The sequence below is a fragment of the Ornithorhynchus anatinus genome, chromosome X1 (assembly GCF_004115215.2).
Source record: "Ornithorhynchus anatinus isolate Pmale09 chromosome X1, mOrnAna1.pri.v4, whole genome shotgun sequence".
NCBI classification, from domain to species: Eukaryota; Metazoa; Chordata; class Mammalia; order Monotremata; family Ornithorhynchidae; genus Ornithorhynchus; species Ornithorhynchus anatinus.
The window spans coordinates 26,718,406-26,724,405 of NC_041749.1; positions in this window are offsets into that span (position 1 = coordinate 26,718,406).

Here is a 6,000-nt window from a genome sequence, read left to right on the forward strand (position 1 = left end):
ATCAAGCACTTATCCTATCCTGCCTTGACTGCTGCCCCTGCCTCCTCACTGTCCTCCCAGTTTCTGTCTCGTCCTGCTCCAATCCATACTTTACTCTGCTAAAGTAAGTCGATTATTCATAACAAAAATGTTCAGTCCATGTCCCCCAGTCTTCAAGAACCTTCAATGATTGCCCATCCACCTCTGCATCAAACAGAAACTCCTTACTATTGGCTTTAAACACTCAATAAGCTTGCCCCATCTTACCTCACCACACTAATCTCATACTACAGCCCAGCCCGCACACTCCACTCCTCTATCACTAGTTTACTTACAGTATCCTGATCTCATCTGTCTTGCCGACGACCCCTTTCCCAAATCCTCCCCCGGTCTAAAATTCCCTCCCCATCCATATATGCCAGACCACCACCCTCTCCACCTTTAAAGCATCATATGGTCACATCTGAAGCAGCGTGGCTCAGTGGAGAGAGCATGGGCTTTGGAGTCAGAGGTCATGGGTTTGAATCCCGGCTCCACCATGTGTCAGCTGTGTGACTTTGGGCAAGTCACTTAACTTCTCGGTACCTCAGTTACCTCTAACTGATGAATGAATAAAATCATTTCATTTCTCTGGGCCTCAGTTCCCTTGTCTTTAAAATGGGGATTAAATCCTTCTCTCCTACTTAGACTGTGAGTCCCAAATGGGACTGTAACTGCTCTGATTATTTTGTATCATGGCTTAGTAAAATGGAGATTAAAACTGTGAGCCCCACGTGGGACAACCTGATTCCCCTGTGTCTACCCCAGCGCTTAGAACAATGCTCGGCACATAGTAAGCGCTTAACAAATACCAACATTATTATCTTCTCCAAGAGGCCTTCCCCAATTAGGCCCTCTTCTCTCCAGTTTTTCATTCATTCATTCAATAGTATTTATTGAGCACTTACTATGTGCAGAGCACTGTACTAAGCACATGGAATGTACAATTTGGCAACAGACAATCCCTGCCCAATGCCCGATTTACAGTCTAATCGGGAGAGACAGACGGACAAAAACAGGACAACATAATCACAATTAAAGCTTACTCTCCCTTCTGAATCATCTATGCACTTGGATTTGTGACTTTTGGATATTTGATATTTGCCCCATCCTCATCCCCACTGCATTCTAATACATATATTTAAATTATATATTATAAATTATTTATTCATATTAAAGTTTGTCTCCCCCTCTAGATTGTAAGCTCTTTATGGGCAGAGAATGCATCTGCTAATTCTTTTGTGTTGTACTCTCCTAAGTGCTTAGTACAGTGCCCTGCACAGAGTAAGCACTCAATCAATACGATAAATTGATTGATTCAAAAGTGTCAAGGTAAGCCTAAATTTCCAGAGTTTTAGTACAGGATACAGGGTCCTGCCACTATCTCTCAAAACTGAACCCTGGCACAAAATAAGCTTTACTACTAGTTGGGTTTCTGTTGTCCTAATCCCTTTCTTCAAATAATCAATCATATTTTTTGAGTGTTTACTGTGTGCAGAATATTGTACTAAGTGCTTGGGAGAGTACAATACAGAAAAGTTGGTAAACTTGTTCCCTGTCCACAGTGGGCATACAGTCTGAAGGGAGAAGTCACAATCTGTTGCACTTTGTGACAATCTAAAGGAGACCAGGTGAGATTTCATTATTTCCTTAATCCGAAATAGGAAATGAGTAAAGTGAAAAATGGCTAAATTCCCTTCCAAATAATTGGTAAAAATATCTCTCCACTGCTTCTGCTTTTTCTTCTTTACCATCACTTCAGTGCATCAAACCAAAACTTCTCACTGAGGACTTTTAAGATTTAATCATATCTCTCCTAGCTCTTCTCCCCGACTTCAATCCAGTTTTTATATTTCACTCCTCTAACACCCACCTACTTACTGTATCTTGATCTCATCTTTCTTCCAGTCAACTCCTCACTTCACACCCTTCGTCCCTCTTTATATCTGACAGTTCACCCCCCTCCCTATCTTCAAACCTTCCCTGACAAATCTCTCATCTCACCACTCTATTCTCCTCCACTTCTGTGTTGTCTATGTACTTAGGACTCTGATACTTTGATATTCACTCCACCCCGACAACATTTACATACATATCTGCTGTTTCCCTTATCTGTAGTAAATTTGACTGTTTTTCTTCTCCACTACACTGTAGGCTCCTCAAGGGCAGGGATCTTGTCTGCCAACACTATATAACCCTTTCAAGTGCTAATATAGTGCCCTGGAATCAGTGAGTACTCAATAAATACATTGAACACATAATTTCTGGCAGTGACCCCTTGCTTCAGTCATTCAACCTCAATTGCTCTGCTGCTACATTTAGTCTCCCAAGGCTGTCTTTGCAATGGCCGGCAAAGCATTCCAACTAGACCTAGTTTCACTGACTCTGTAAGAATTTTGCAATCTTGTTCTACTGATGATACAGAAAATGTAACTTTATAGCAAGGAGAATGACACAGATTCTTCTGCTTACTTTGGCTAGAGTAGACATTACCCCAGAGCCCTGTTCAGTGTTAAGAAACCTGGAACTGCCTGAGCAAAGTCCATCTTGAATTGATTTAGAATATTATTTTTTCCAAAGTGCTTTTGCCTCAATTTTTTCCACAATTGTCCATTTCTTGCTAGGTTCATCTCCAACACTTTCCTTAACAAACTGCCTTTGAACCCAGTGTCATCAAAGCTGATTCTTTAGTTCTGGTTCATGTCAATACATGTTTATTTGAAGCTCATGACTTCAACTTTAGTGATGGTTTTTGATGGTTTTTGCTAAGTATTTACTATCTGTCAAGTCCTAGGCACTGGGGTTGATACAAGATAATCAGGTTGGACACTGTTCCTGTCTCACATGGAGCTCACAGTTTAAGTAGAAGAAACTTTGAAAGTGAAATATGTTAGCAAGCTTGGGGGCCAGATTCCTTTACTGCTGAAAGAGATACTGTGAGAATGGACTGTAATTAGCCAGATTTGTTCATTCCTAGTCCATATCTTTTTTTTTTTAACTTTTTAGTTTTCTTGGATTTCAGATACAAAATTAAATGCCATAAGAGTTTGCTTAGGGCTTGTGCACAGTGCTCTTTCACTACTGGAGCAGATCACTTAAGTGTTCTGAAGGAGATAAATGTTCCACAATGAACTATTCATTCTGCAGCACCAAAGATCATTCAGGCTGCTTTCCACAGTATTTTGTGGTTTGGAAAAAGCAGCTCCAAAAGCTTTCCACAACCTTAAAAGAGGACTAAAAGAAATCAAACTTACCCTTTCAGCCACATGTATCTTATCTGCTACACTTTTCCTTCATTTTCCAATTTATCTCATTCTTCCACCCATGGGCACATTTCTCTTTGACGCCTTCTGTTGTCACTCACACTTTGGCCCACTACGTGCTGTCCCATAGCCATAATAGGCCTCTAGACATGGAAGAAAGGCTGAATTCTGCTCTTGATTTCATGCCCCCTAAAATTGATCTCCATTGTACGCAAGGGGTGACTCTCCACTTCTTTGCTGGATGACCCACATCCTAATGATGGTCTTACAAATGGTGCTATAAACTCCCTCAGCTGGACAGAAGAAAGATGCTGGGAAAACACAAAGTAATGTTCTTATTTCAGCTACAATCTTCACTCATGTGTGAAATAGGAAAATTTTTTCTATGCCAGGCATTTCTCTCTGTGCCAGGTATTTCAAACTTTTAAGTAAAGGGTACAGTTAGGTTTCAATTATACACAGAGACCCAGTAGCCATATCTGAGTTTCAGGTTGCTGTCATTATCAGTCTTATAGCATAATAACATAAAAATGTCATTACTGGATGATGTCTTATCAGGCTCAGTATTTAGATTCCAAAGTTGCAACACAAGAACAGTGTAAAGGTTGCCCTCCTTGATATCCAGACTAATGTTTAGAGTGAACTATCCAAGAGCCCTAATTGTTCTCATTTACATCACCAATTTTCCCTTTAGGAATTTGTCTGCTACAAATTGTCTCTGAATCTTTCTTCAGTGTAAACTGAATTAAAGACTCCACCAAGCCTTTCAGCCATCTCTTTCCTATACCTGACTACACCTTTTATCCTATAATCCTCAACTGGTTCCAATGATGTCCTAACCAGCTTTATGACTTTTAATATAGTTGAATATTTTCCTAATAGATTTGGCATCATTTGTGATGTTCTCATGAATTGGCCACTTAAATGTCCTTGACTCATATTGGACTTTCCTGACTAGTCTTAGGTGATCATTCCTTTTTTGAAAGAGTAACCTTTTCCTTCTGATGATCTATCTTTCTCTGGCACTTATGCAGAGCTACTGATTGGCTTGCTTTTTTTCCAGGGACATACATTTCACCTGGGCCTCAAGTAAGGTGTTTATGAATGTCCTCATACTCCAGTTCATTAGTTTTACCTTACGACTAGTTCATAATTATAGTAATTACTTTGTAAAATTTAAAAACTCATATTTTCAAATTTGAATTTTTCCCTTCTTTCCCAGCAAGAGTATGACATTTCGTTAATTTGCAGTCACTCTTGCAGGGTGGCCCACATAATAATGATGATGATGATGATGGTATTAAGTGCTCACTATGTGCCAAGCACTGTTCTAAGCACTGGGGTAGATACAAGGTAATCAAGTTGTCCCACATGGGGCTCACAGTCTTAATTAATAATAATAATGTTGGTATTTGTTAAGCACTTACTATGTGCCGAGCACTGTCCTAAGCGCTGGGGTAGACACAGGGGAATCAGGTTGTCCCATGTGGGGCTCACAGTCCCCATTGTACAGATGAGGTAACTGAGGCCCAGAGAAGTTAAGTGACTTGCCCACAGTCACACAGCTGACAAGTGACAGAGCTGGGATTCGAACCCATGACCTCTGACTCCTAAGCCCGTGCTCTTTCCACTGAGCCACACTGCTTCTCATTCTCTTAATTCCCATTTTATAGATGATGTAGCTGAGCTACTTACTCTCGGAAGGTAAATAGCAGTAGTAAAAGTGTTTGAGCACACACTTGGTTTGAGATGCTTGGTAAATACAAAATAAATGAAGACACACCCATCCCGATTGGACTATTCCTCCTTTTCCACCAGCCTAAACCACCATTTTACAGATAGCTGCCAGGTCAGCCTTTGTTTTGGTCATTATCAGCTAATAGTATCTTAAAGGGCAACAAGTAATTTAAATAGAATCAAGCTCGTACACTATTTTTATTTTTCCTGCACTTAGCCCGAGAACTAGTCAAAGACCTTGGAGGAAGAGGTCTTTCACTAGTGATATTTAATGGTATTTATTGAATGCTTGCTCTTCCAGAGCACTGTGCTAAACACTTAGAATACAATATAAAAAAGCCGGTAGACACAGTTGGTAGAAAGCAAGGGAAGCAGCATGGCCTATTGGATAAAGCACAGGCCTGGGAATCAGAGGACTTGGGTTCTAATCTGAGCTCCACAATTTGCAAACTATGTGACCATGGGCAAGTCACTTAACTTATTTGTGCCTCAGTTTCCTCAACTGTAAAATGGGGACTCAATACCTGTTCTCCCTTCTATTTAGACCGTGAGCCCCAGGTAGAAAAAGGACTGTGTTTAAGCTGATTAATTTGTATCTCTACCCCAGTGCTTAAAACAGTGATTGACATAGTAAGCACATAAATATCATTTTTTAAAAAACCAAACAAAATAACAATCTTACCATCCAGAAGAGAAGCAGAGATTAATATAAATTTTAAAATTACAGAATAATATTAATAATGATATTTGTTAAGCACTTGCAATGTTTCAAACACTGTTCTAACACTACTGTAGATACAAATTAATGTCGGATGTTGTCTCTGTCCCACGGGGAGACTACAGTCTGAGTAATATGTATGCCATATTTTCAAGTAGATACAAAACTGCTCAGGTTGTAGATTAGGTTTGGTATTGCAGTCTGTCAGTATCCGAGGTTACAACATCTGACATATCTGGGGGTAGGGGAACAAGCAAGAAAAAC